Raw genomic sequence first — 14,038 nt, 5'->3', positions numbered from 1 at the left:
ATAAATTGCTACGCGAGAAGTTATGGTGGGTGGGTGGCTCCTGGTAGCTCTTTAGCGCCTCTCCTGTCAATACCAAATCTGGTGAAGGTGCATTTAGTCACCATGGGGCGGCTTTATGGAATAAACTACCTGCTGATATGAGTTTGTGTTTGTTTATCTTTGTCTTCTGTAAAGCTCATTGGGTTTATATGAAATGTGCTACACAAATAAAATAGAATTAAATTGAGTTTCCTGAGAAAAAAGTTTGAGGAAAAATAGCCTAGAATAGTTGAACTTGTCTAACTTATAGTGAATCCAGGCTGCATAGTGCAGCTTTGAAGAGCTGCAGAGAGACACTGAGCTCTGTACTGTGGTAATTAGATGAGAGGAAGAGGAGGAGGAGGAGGTGGAGAGGGAGGAGAGTAGATGAGAGTAGAGGAGGAGGAGGGGAAGGGGAAGGGGGGGGGGTCTACTGGTAAAGATAAACAGCCGAGGAGCCTCTGAGCCACAGGAACATGGCGGCTCCGGCCCTGGACGCTGCTGCTGCTGCCGCCGCTCCGTCCTGCTGACCGACACATCCGGGCTCGCTCGCACCAACACGGCTCCTCAACTCTCTCAGGTAAGTTTCCTGTCATTCTCCTGACGCCCCCCCTCCCACCACCTCATATCCTTCTCATCACCTCCCCCTCTCCCCCCCCATGTAAAGAAATAACGTGTGTAAAGTCACAGCGCCTGTTAACATCGAGGTTAACTCACTTGACTTCACAGACGTAACCGTTAACGTCACATGACCGTTATTCTATTAATTGGTATATATGTGTGGAAAATAAAGGATAATATTAAGTCATTTAGTCTCGAAAAGAAGGTTTTAATTTGACCTGTCGTGCAGGTTTTTTATGTTTTTATTTAGTGAGGCGCTGTGGCTGACATCGGGACACTTGACGGTTGCCACAACAACCGAACATTCGGGCGAAATTCTACCTAGCAACACGGTTTATAAAAACAACTGTAAAATGAAAAATAAAAATAAAAAAGAGAAGAAGCTACTTTTCTTCGTGTAACTTTAACAGTTGGGCTTCCTGATGTGGACGACGAAGCGCTGCGTTAGCAACACTCCTGTTCCGTCTTTGTTTTGTTGTTAAAGTTTGATATTTTATTGTATTTTATTTGTTTGACGCCGTGTTTAGTTTTAAAGGTGTTTATGTGAATGAGGTCAACACATGTTTTAATTTTTACAGTATAACATGTGACTTATTCAGTGTTGATATTTACTCGGACTTCCTCAACCGAGCTGAAGGAAGCTTTAAGCGGAAATAGTCTATCCCTACCGTTTCCGGTTTACTGTGCCAAAATAAAACTCGTATTTACTTCTAATTGTTTAATCATATTAGCATGCATGGTTCTCAAAAACATTTCAAACTTTCTACATTACACACGTTTTTTTGTGTCCTGAGACACAGTCAGTCCTTCGCACTGAAAGAAGGCGTGCTGGCGTGGGCTTCGTCCGAGGATTATTTGCTGACATTATTTTGCGCTGGAACACACATGCTCATATTTACCCCAGAATTGTGAAATATGTTGGGTTTACTGTATTTCTTTATGTTATTTGTTAATTAATACAGTGCACAATGATCAATATATAAATAAATAGCATCCTGTAAATGCCAATTTACAGTCATGTAAAGAATTAGCAAAATTTCATGTACAGTCCTAAAGAAGGTACTAACGACAAAAAAGGAAGAAAGATAAAAACTTTCCATATTTACAATAACGGGAACATTTGATCAGAATAAAACGCACAGAATACTCAGACAATTTTACAAACAAATTACTCACAGTGAAAAACAAACTGGACACAGTTGTTGGATAAGAAATAACAGACCAACAGGTTGAGCCAGAATTGGACTATTTACTTTTCAGTGTAAAAAAACTAACCGTGTTATGGTTTACTGACCCCCAAACCAACAGAATCATCTCGACCCTTATTTTGAAGGTGTTACAAGTTTTTATGTGTCAACTTCTAGTGCATTTAATAATCGAATAATCACAATATTCACTCATATGACATTGAATATCAGAGTTTTTATTCTAGTTTTCTAAATGTTTTTTTGTCTTTTATTTTGAAAGGGAAATTGACCAATTTCTGTTCCAGTTATGCTTCATTCTTGTCATCTTGACACATTTACATATCACCCTTTGGCAGTGTTGAAATAAGAAACACTTCTAGAAATGTTTTTATTTTATTGTTTTTACCTGACCAAGTTGTGATCATAAAATGCATCATCAATAATTAATTTTCATCCTAAAGAAACCCCAAAACAAAGTATTGTCAACTAACACACCATCCCAATGAAACCAAGCCGACTGGGAATAAAAACAGGTGAAACACAATGCAGCATGCTTGAAAAAAAAGAAGGTGCAGAAATGAGGGCAGGGCAACAATAGATGTGAAATACGTTTTTTTCCCAACACATAGAAATGTTCTTGTAAAGGAGGCCTGAGTCTGTAAGGTGGATAAAGCTGCTTCATAATCTTCTCTTTTGGTCAAGGGTCCACGTCGTATTAAAATGCATTTTTAATGTGTGTCTTTGAGTGAACAGCGACGAGCATGCACTCTTAACGTCCCTCCTTTTGTGTGCAGGATCAGCGCTGCATGGGAAAGGCTGCAGGGCTGTAACTTAATGTGCTACACAAGTTTAAAGCCAGCAGAGAAGCGGAGCAGTTTAATTCTATTGTCTGACGGCGAGGTAGGCCGACGCAGGGCAGCGTCAGGAATTCAGTCCTTATTTGCTGTTGTGCTGGTTTGTCTGTTTGCTGTTGTGTGCCGGTATGTTAGTGCAGAGAACCTGTAAGTTTGCCTACGTGACAGGTGCCATCGGACTCCTCTGGATGTGTTATCTTTGAGGGCAGGACTCGCCATTCTTTTCCTTTTTTTTTTTTTTTTTTTTTTTTTTTTTTTAGCTTATTTGCTCTTTTCCTGCACCCCAAAGTGAACTTTGAAATGGATTGCGACACATACGGGTTGCCAGGTTCTGTGTTTATCCCCCCTTTTTTGTGAAGTATGTTCCGTACTGTTTTCTTGCAGGTTTTTTTTGGGGGGCCTTTTCACGTTGTTCATACATCCACACAGATCAGCTGCACAGCACTATATCAGTATCTAATCAAACAATTATATTTTTATTACCCCGGCTTTAATGCACCCGGGGTTGTTATTTAGCGGGTTAAATGTCCTTTCAGTGCCAAAACTACTTCACAGTGCTGCAGCAAGAGTGCAAGGAATGTATTTAAGACCAAGATCTTAACATGAGATTGGCTGCTTGCCCACTGAGGGATTCTTAGTAGCTTGAATTCACTAAACCACGTGAGGGCTCAAATAATGCCCTGACCAATGACAGCAGCCGCAGCAGCAGAAACAGAGAGAGGAGGAGGAGGAGGAGGAGGAGGAGGAGGAGGAGGAAGGGCAGAGGCTTGACTGTGCAGCACTCCACAGCAGGTTTTCCACCAGGTTTTGATCCTCAGCAAGCAAAGCCAGAGAAAAGTAACACAAAGGCCATCGAGCTGGTGCATGCTTCATCATCATCATCATCATCGTCACATCACACCCTCGCTCCTTTGCTCCACTTCCTGTGCCTGAGTATGCAGTGTAGTGCATTCATGTTTGTGTGAGTGTTTTAGGTTAACAACAAGATTCAGAGAGTCTGAAAAAAAATAAAAAATAAATCAAACCTGAGACGCACCAAGCACAGCCGTGGATATTTGAGGGATGCATCGTGGTGAAGGATCGTCTGATCGTGCTGTTCGAACACGACCTTCAGGTGATGTCACTCTGACGTCTTTAGAGTCTGTGAAGTCGAACGTGGACCGATGTGGTCTGACGGGAGCTCACAGGTTTTTAACTTTAAAGGGACGCTGTTTCTTTCTGGACTCTTAGTTGTGTGTTTATTTGTGTTTTCAGTCGCTGGCTCATTGAGAGGTGGTGAAACATGATTTAAAGCTTGACTACATGCAGGAGGTCAGAACAGCTGTGTGTGAATACGAGGCGCCTTACAGGAAGAGTCCAAACTTCTTTTAGTTTCTGATCCACACTCAGCCACTTCATCTGTATGTTTACTGTTTACCAAGGTGTGTGTGTGTGTGTGTGTGTGTGTGTGTGTGTGCTTCTCAGCTGTGTTTGTTTCTGTCTGGCTCATCTCACCGCCACCAACTTATCAGACACACACACACACACACACACACTCGCTGCCACCTGGCTCTCTGTCACGTAGCAGAGACAGTCGTCTTCCAGGTCTGATCCTCCTGAGACCAAGTGCTCTAATTAACCTGCACACACACACACACACACACACACACACACACACACACACACACACACACGCCACACAGTCACGACTCCTCTCAAAGCCTCATGCAGCGCCTAAGTACCGTAATTACTGTAATATTCTCTCAGCTAAATGCATCCAGACGAAGACAGCCTCATGTTTTCTTTGTGTGACCCGCGACGCACTCGACGTCACTTTCTGTTCTTAAATTCTCACATTTGATTGACAGGTCGACTTGTTTTATTAAGAGACATTTGAACCTGCGAGAACGTCTTTCCCACGTCGGGGTCGTGGCGTGACAGCACACAGTATTTAATGAACATTCACGGCTCTGTTGCACGTTAGCCATGAGGAGGAGTCGGGTCAAAACAGGAGCGCCTTCCTTTAGAAGTTGGAAGATTTTAAACTCGACTGCTCGGAGCTGCTAGCCGCACACAAAAAACATCTGAAATCTCTGAAAGTCGACCGATCAAACTGAAGAGGAATTATCATGCAGGTGATGAACGCTCGTTGAAGGGGCCCCCAAAAGCATTTTTTGCCTATAGGGCCTCAACAGAGGTTAGAAAGGCCCCTGGACTGAGTAATATCTGAACCAGGATTTAACATGCAGGACTTTAACATGTGTGATTTAAAGGAACCATTAGGAGCATTAAAATGAGCAAATCTAAAGAAATGGATTCAAATCCTCCTCAGAGTGAACCGTGTACAATGAGCGTGCGTCTCCTGATCCTGTTGACCCTGGTGTGTACACATCAGTATATCAATAATAAACAAGGCTTTGTGCAGGACGTGTGAGAGCACACATGTATGCACAGCACCTGCTGCCTCGCGGCTCTCTGAGGACGGCGAGGTCGAGTTCTGTCAGAGTTCCTGAGACGGACGTGGAAATCTTCAAACGCTGATCGACGCACTAAAACGTGCCGCTCTGTTATCTCAGCCGCCGGGGCAGCTACAGATGTGTTGGGGAGCTGTTAGTCCAGTGGTTACTGTGTGTGTGTGTGTGTGTGTGCACCCCACATGCGGACGCCCGGGTTGCCGAAGCGTGCAGCCAGGGTTCAAATCCCACTGTCCTATCTCTAAAATAAACCCAAAGATAAACTTTAAAAAAAAAAAAAAAAAAAGCTCCACTGGCTGATTGGCGGGTTGATTCACCACTCGTGATATGAAACATCGTCAGCGTGCGGCGCCGGCCTTGAAGTCGTCTCCTCGGAATAAGAAGCGCGATGGAAGCCTCTCAGGGTTCACGTCCAGCGGCGTTGCATAACGAGTGCTAATTTGGTTAGCTGGAGTGGAGAGCGGCTGTAATGCTCCCGGCGCTGTGAGAGAGTCCACGGGTCGTCCTGCCCGCTAATACAAGCTAATAGCATAACGAGCTTGTGCAGAGCAAACGCAGGCCGCGGCCAGAGCCGATTGTGGCGCTTTGTGGACTCCGCTGCGAAGACGACAGCAGGGAGGAGTTCTGGTGTTTATTAATGCTGGGTTTTGATTTGTCCAGGACGTAGCCTGATCCCTCGTTTCACGCCACACGGTCAGGATTAGCCTGAACGTGCAGACGCACCGCGGCTGTTTATTGTGATGTGTCGGATCCAGGATCACACATCTGGAGCGTGCTGCGAGGCCTCGGAGGTCAGAGGACAGCTAACAGAACACCACGCGTCCTCTTTTGATTGGCTCTGATTGTCACGAGGGAGGAGTCGGAACCAAACCTCGACAGACAAGCGGACAGTCTGGACTCGAGTACAAACCTGTGAGGAGGGAGGGAGGTCACGCGCCCTCTTGATCTCTGTCTCCACGGTCGAAAAAAAAAGATCTGATTTGACCTTTTATTGGATGGGACAGCTGAGGACAGACAGGAAGTGTTTGGAGAGGGAGAGTGGGGCAAAGGTCAGAGGTCAGATTCAAACTAAAAGTCGCTGCGTCAGAAACTATTAGCTCTGTACACGGGGCGCCGAATGTAGCCTCCAGAGTCTTCTTCTATTGACAGATTAAAGACTGAGCTGTGCAGCCCCCCCCCCCCCCTCGTTCATTCACTCTTTTCTTCTTGTTTTTACCTCCGACAACTAAAAACAGCATCCCATGACTCGCTTCTCCGAGAGTTTTCATGAGAATATGAGTCCTGACGAAGCTCGTCAGCAGCTCTCACAGAGCTGAATCACACACACACACACACACACACACACACACACACGCAGGGAGAATAACAACATGTGTGCTCGTGCAATACACCAAGCAGTTGTCCGTCCATCCCCTCCCACACACACACACACACACACACACACACACACACACACACACACACACACACACACACACACACACACACGCGCTGACACACTCTGACACATGAACACATGTGCAGCTATCTCTCAGTGGTGGCAGGTGCATTATGAAGTGTTGTGTCGACTCAGTCCGTACAGAACAAATGACTGAGAGGGCGGCTGTCACACACACACACACACACACACACACACACACACACACAGCAGAGGGAGGAGCCATCAGATGTTGGAGAATTTGGCCGCAGCCCAAAAAAACTCCCTTCTTCTTTTACGACTTTTTCGTAAAAGAAGAAGTTTGATATATTAAGGACAGAGACCCGAGTCCTGGTCCTGGTCCTGGTCCTGGTCCTGGTCCTGATCTTGCCTCAGGTCTCGGTGTATGTCTTGGTCTTGGTTAGTCTGGTCTTGACTACAGAACGTGTCCCTTGCTGTAGTATCTAAACAGAGCACGGTGTGTGTCTCTTCTTCATAAGTCTGGAAATGTATAAATCTTAACGATATAAAAACTAAAACTTCAGGACAACAAGGTCGCCCGTGTCCCCGTCCAAATGTGCGCTGCAGATCTCGCAGCGTGGCGAAGAATCTGGTAAGTGGCGTTCAGGCGACTCAGAGACGTCCATAAAAGCAACATCGAGCTACGCTACATGACAAGCTAAATATTCGAGTCATTGTTAGATTAACAGAGTGACAGGAAGAAGAGGAGTTGGGAGAGGCGCTGTGATTTCAGGGACGTCATGTGACCTGTGATGTGTCCTGAAAACATTCCTCAACGTGTGGTCAGTCCGCAACGCCGCGTTTAAAAGTAGACGCTTGTTGTTGTTGTTTTTTTTAAAGGGAACATGGTGTTAATCATTGTCAGAGAGAAGAGAGCGAGTCGAGCTGCTCAGGTACAGCCGGAGGAATTGTTGCGTAAAAATGTGACTTCAGTAAACGTGAGTGGTGAAGCCAGTGGGAACCCTGTGAACCTGGACCAGCACCACGCTGGCCCGGGTCGGCCTCACAGCGTGACGAGGCCCGGAGAAGTCTCTGATTGGTCCTCGCAGGCGGGGTCAGTGTCTGGGAAAAGCAGCAGGTTCTCTTGTTTTTGTGGGCGAGAGAAGAGTGAGACGTCCAGCAGAACGCCGGGTGTGATTTCTATTTTTTTTTACAGTAAAATTCTTCTCCCTGACTGCACGCTGTAAAAAATAAAAAAAAATCAACGACAGGAACGTTTGATCTTTGTCGTGCTGGATGACGACGTGTAAATGTTTGGCCACCGGACTCCATCGTGACGTCCTCGTGACCTCGAAGGGCGACGTGAGGCCCCGACAGCAGGATGGAGAAATCCTCCCTGATGGAGTTGAGACACTAGTGGAAGTGATGCATGATGGGATGTGTAGTAGACTTCTGCGGTGTCTGGGATTGGGCCCGAGACCAAGCTGAAGTACTCTGCAGGTTACGCCTACACCTGATGCGGCTTGGTAGCATGACGTCAGCCTCTCATTGGCCGAGCAGGAAGGAGGCGTATAAAAACAGGGTGCTTAACCTCTGTCCTTGTGTCCCTGTCTTCCAGAGACCACTGGATGATGTCACACGGCAACACTTTGTGGACGTTTTCCCAGGATGCTTTGCACGCCAGGTGAGTAAAATGTTTTAATGCACGCTCGCTAATTCAAAAGCGAAACACTTTGACTCTTCTGGTCCTGGTGGAAAAATGTCGACGATGTTACCATGACGACCTGCACTCCCCACGGTTCCTGCCTGTCCCACGTGTCGGACAAGGTCACATCCATCATACCCGACGTGCACAGCGTTTCCTCTAAAAGTTCAGCCACTTCCCAAAGTCTTCTTCTTCGCTGTTTTTGGATTAAACGGGTCACCGAACTGCTCGACACCAGAATCTTTTTTTATTTCCACATACAGGGACAAAAAGTTCTTCACTTCAACATTGAGTAAAACCAAAGACAGGTAGAGGAGCAGGAAGGAGGAAGACTTTATGACCCGAGTGTGACAACGTTCAGGTCAAAGGTCAAAGGTGGATAAATCCTGCCGCAGTTCGTAGAGCGGAGCGTTAAAACGACGAATCGAGCACGACGACGTGAAAGTGAAAGAAAGGAACACGCGCTCGTGGTGGTGCGTTTAAATGACACAGCTCGTCTGACAAAGTGTGTGTGTGTGTGTGTGTGTGTGTGTGTGTGACCTGTGATGCACAGCTGCTTCCACCAGCACTTACAGCTTTTGTCATTTTAAAATTACCATTCTCTCTCTCTCTACTCTCTCTCTTTTGTTCTCTCTCTCTCTCTCTCTCACACTTTCGCTTGTGTTTTCTGCTGTCTCATTAAGTGTGTGTGTGTGTGTGTGTGTGTGTGTGTGAGGGGAAGGGAGGAGGGGGGAGGCTTATTATGAAGACAGGGAAGAGGCTTATTATGTGAGTCCTGCATGCACAGTAACAGCCTCTCTCTCTCTCTCTCTCTCTCTCGCCCTCTCTCGCTCTCTCGCTGACTATTCAACATTTTATTATGAAATCGTGTTTTCACGTCAGCTTTTTTCTCTCCTCCGTTTTTCTTCCGTCCATGTTCTCTAACATGTCTCTCTTTTAAAGGGTGTAAGGAGGTTTGTCTGCACGGATAAAGACACTCTTGTTTCCTTGAATTTCCCTCGGGATCAATAAAGTATCTATCTATCTATCTATCTATCTATCTATCTATCTATCTATCTATCTATCTATCTATCTATCTATCTATCTATCTATCTATCTATCTATCTATCTATCTATCTATCTATCTATCTATCTATCTATCTATCTAACAGTTGTGACGCATTGATCTGGTCCAACGCTTTCAAAATAAAAGCTCTGTGGATATTCTGAACGGTCCTCAGGAGTTTGACACTTCATGGACAACAGTTGAAATTGTGGACGACTCGTCTTGTCAGGACGGCAAACTCATAGATGTAATAAAAAAATATTGAATTATTATATTGTCCTTCATCGCTAATAAAAAAATTAATAAATCTTATTCCGTCGATACTCTTAGAGAGAACTAAAACCAACCGCCAGATGAAGAGTTAGCTTTAGCAAAGCTAGCTGGATGGACACATAGATAGATGAAGATGTGTGTCTGTGAGAACTGATGAAAATCTGAAGGTGTAGGATGGAACAACACAACAACAGGAAATGAGAGAATAGTCATAATTAGTCATCCATTCGTCACAGCAGCACGCAAACAGCAACAGTCCGACAGCTTTCAGCAGCAGCTCTCACGCTTCCTGCAGCGGCGGGGTCTTTGGCGTGAACGCTCTGACGCACGGCAGAGAAGCAAAGGGTGGGGGCGGGCGTCTCGGGCCAGAACGTTACACGAGAACAAAGACCCCCGAACGAGGTGATACGAGAACTCTCGCTCGCCGCTCGTATCATCTGTCACCTAATAATGGAGAATAAGATCTGAATTTAAAAGTAAAAAAATGGCGTTGGCGTTGTCGGGGAAACAAGAAAAACGAGACTACAGCGGCGTGTTCTTGACGCTTTCCTTCAGCATAGGCTGTAAATGTGAGAAGAGCAGGAGATGAATGAAACCTCTGAACTAACCCGAACAGCCAATCAGAGGGACTCCTCTCACCGACCGCCGACCACATGTCGAATCAGACAAAAACGCACTCGGACACGCTGCAAAAACTACAGCAGGGCGACCACCGGTCCAACGAGTGCTGACTGCCGACGATCTCCTCGGTGCGTTAGGGCCTTAACATCCTGTGTTTCCACGGCAACAGTAAAGCTTCCGTCATGTCGTGGCGGCTCATTGGCTCTGCACGTTTTTTTTTTTTCCATACATTCATCCGACACAGCGAAGTCCGTCTGACGTCCGTCCCCCCCCCCCCCCCCCCCCCCCCCCCCCGTATCCAATGGCAACCAACACATGATGACTGGTTACAAGCTCGCGAACAACCTCAAGAAAAATACGCCGACGAGCTGCAGCTCGTGGTGGTTCAAGTTTGAGTTTTTAAAAAAAAAAAAATTCCTCCAGTATTTTATTTTGAAAATCCTGCTACTCAGAGCGGGACTGAAGCAGAGTAATAAGTTATTGTTTCAGATGTTTCAGGAGGGGAACGGTCGTCTCTCTGTTTTGAGGTGAAAGTGTGTTTTCTTTCCGACGTCGCAGAGAGAAATGAAACTGAAGGAGCGATGACTCAAGTCGCTGCTGCGGTGACGCTCTGCTTCCTCCTGTGTCGGCAACGCGTCACTCTAAATACGACAACAATACATGGACGCCACCGTCTGTGGTGTGAGGTTATTTTTTTCAGTCTAGACCCCCCCCCCCCCCCCCCCCAGTTTCCAGTAAAGAGTTCATGCTACAGACAATGACAGTGCTAAAATGCTAAATGCTAAATGAAAAAAAACAATGGAAGGATGAGCTGGAGAAAAGTCTGGTTTGACACATTTTTTTTTTTTAAACATTTAGATCAATTAGATTTCTGAAGCCCCAAAAAAAAGAACAGAATCTGCGGATTTGCGGCCTTCGGATCGAATCTTGCGCCCGCGTCCTCTTCGCTCCGTGTTTTAAATCGGGGGGGGGGGGGGTGAAATAAACGCTCACGTTTTTAATCGTTGAATCAAAGCGAGGGGAGAGTCGCTCAAAACAACGGCGGCCGTTGTCATGGAAACGGGACGGAACGTGCAAAAAAAGGCTTCCCGAGCGCACAGAGCCAGAGCTTCTCTGGAGACCACAACTCCCATGATTCCTTGCTTCAGTCCGATTTTTTTTTTTTTAAATGTGTGTTTTGTTGTTTTGAGCCGCCGAGCAGTCGACCTTACAAACTGAGAGACGAGTGAATAAACTTTATGTTTTTTAAAACCATCTTAAAAAAGAAAACCAGTTTTTTAAATAGAGAAAGGATCGAAGTTGCGTAAACTAAACCGGTCACAGTCACACTATATGAATAATCTGCTTTATCGAAGGAGCTGAAAATACAGAACAACAGGTCATGTAAATCATTCAGTAACTGACAATCTGTGGGAGGGAGAGCCACAGAGAGGGTTTTTTTTCCCCTGCACATTGGCTAATAGGAGGGAGGAGTGTGTGTGTGTGTGTGTGTGTGTGTTGTGGGAGGAGAAAGGGAGGAGTGTGTAATTGTGTGTGTGCCTAAGTGATGGGGGAGGGGACAGAGAGAGAGAGAGAGAGAGAGAGAGAGAGAGAGAGAGAGAGGATTTGTGGCATGTAGTTAGTCAGCTGTCATTAGACGCAGATGACACACACACACACACACACACTCACACACACACACACACACACACAGGGAGGTAATCTGGCACAGAGAAAAGAGAGGAACCAGAAAAGGAGTGTGTGCGTGTACGTGTGTGTGTGTGTTTGTTTGTTGTGCCGTGTTGGACTGGTGTTGCATGGTGTGGAAAAACCAGTGTGTCAACCCCGGGCCGGTATGGGATGGTCAGCCGGCTTTGGACTGGTTATGGACTGGTTTTCACCAAAGCAGAGGTGAGTGACCATCGGGCTAACTCGTGTTCCTTCCTCACAGAGCGGACGAGAGTTTGAAGTCACCTGGGTGACGTGAGCGTCACAGACAGCCTGAACATCTCCGTGCTGTAAACAAACATTCATAGACGTGTGAGAGGAGAGAGCTGCTCGTTTTCTTTGCTTTAGTTTGGGTCCAAGCTTTACTCTCTCTGATTCTAACCTGTCGGGGACATTCGTTGCTTTGACTGTCAGCCTCATTATGAAGACGAATAAGACACGGACGTGTGCGTCCTCTGTAAACTGTGAACGTGTCAGAGGTGTCAGCGAGGCGAGTTTGATGCTTTCAGTTGCATGACCGTCTTAGTCAGACCTGGACTTTGAGCTGTCATGTATTATTGTGGTTTTGAGACTCTCTCTGTGTGTGTGTGTGTGTGTGCGTGTGTGTGTGTGTGTGTGTCAGGGGGGAGTGGTTATGACTGACTGGTCACACACACACACACACACACACACACGAACAGGCAGAGTGCGCAGTCAGCAGGCCTGTAGCTGCTCTGTCACCTGAGGTCTAACCAGTCGACTGTTTACCCAGTGTGCTTTGCTTCAATAACAACTGTTGTTCAAGCTCATTCAGAAGGAAGTATGTACAGTACAGAGGGGTGTGTGTGTGTGTGTGTGTGTGTGTGTGTGTGTGTGTGTGTGTGTGTGTGTGTGTGTGTGTGACACTTCAGAAGTTCTTCTTGTGCAAAAAAGTACATTTCCTCCAGAACGATCCGGCTCCATGTGACAGAACTCAGTCACAGACTTTTTTTTTTTCCTCGTTCGCTCGAGACTTTTGAAACTTTTCAGTCATGTGACCACGTAGCATTTTTGCAGCTGTGACTGTATGTAAATGTTCACGCTGTTCACGAGCGGCGGCAGCGGCGGCGATGAAAAGCAGATAAGGCAATCAGTCGGAAGCATGAGGTTCAAGTTTGACCTGCAGGCCAGTAGAGCGACGGAAGGCGTCCGTGTTTTTACTTTCACTTTGTGTTTAAATTCATCCGTTGGTACCCGGTTCACCGTCGCCCTTACACACTGCTGTAGTATTTGTTTGTCTCGGTGGAAAAAGAAGGTTGCAACACTGCTTTACAAAATGCTGGTTATTGTGACATCGCCGTGGCAACCGGCGCTGGGGAAAAAAAAAAAAAAAAGGAAGAACAATTTAAAGTCACATTTCCACCTAAAGTGGCAGGAGCTTTAATTCACTTTGACTCGTAGAGCACATTTCACACGTCAACTCGACGTGCTGAAGAGAACACACACAGGACCCTGCAACCATTCAACACACACACACACACACACACACACACACACACACACACACACAGCTAAGCAAGCAGCCAGAGGCACGTGTGAATAGCAAAGTTTTAAGGCAGCTCCTGAAGGAAATTAAAGTTTCAACAGACCCCACGTCAACAGACGGTTTGTTCCTCAAAACTGCACCATGGTGACAACGTTCACCCTCGCCAGTTTGAGTTTGGACTTTAAGTTCAGCAGAACCAACACCGGCTGACATATGTGAGGTGGCGTTCTGATTAATGAACTTTGGTCGTCGAGGAAGTGAAAGGCTCTGCAGATGTGTGAGGATCAGGTTGTGTTTGGTTGCCTTTGGCCCAGTGATGGACGAGTGCAGCTCAACACCAGGTGATGATGAGAGAGCAAACTGTCAGTGACAGTAAACGCCGCTCTGACCCCGCCTCCTCCTCTCTGACCCCGCCTCCTCCTCCTCCTCCTCTCTGTTCACGCTGGACGGGTCCAGAGAAGACGAGAAGGTGGAAAAGTGAAGTTAAAATAAAGAACGGGTCAAACTTTTAACACCGGGTCAGCGGGATCTGAAGACATTTTTTCCGTCCTCTGTCCTGCACGATGGTCGAGGTCAGCACACACACACACACACACACACACACACACACACACACACGTTAGGTACCTCTGCTGCTTTCTGGACTCAGCCCATCACATGAACGGAGGTCCT

General features: G+C 46.3%; 1 protein-coding gene across 1 annotated transcript in view; it reads left to right on the top strand.

The window, feature by feature from the left end:
* The first annotated feature begins 419 nt into the window (after nt 1-419).
* Nucleotides 420-14,038, top strand: part of LOC306826824 (nuclear receptor coactivator 2-like) — a 47,176-nt gene continuing 33,557 nt past the window's right edge. The window contains exons 1-2 of the mRNA XM_079348369.1: nt 420-598; nt 8,130-8,195. The gene's annotated coding sequence lies outside the window, so the exon portion shown is untranslated. The remainder of the gene's footprint in view (nt 599-8,129; nt 8,196-14,038) is intronic.

Source organism: Symphodus melops, assembly GCF_947650265.1.
Source record: "Symphodus melops genome assembly, chromosome: 7".
In the NCBI taxonomy this organism is placed as follows: domain Eukaryota; kingdom Metazoa; phylum Chordata; class Actinopteri; order Labriformes; family Labridae; genus Symphodus; species Symphodus melops.
Note: the sequence above shows the minus strand (reverse complement) of the source record. Positions and strands in the feature narration are given on the sequence as shown.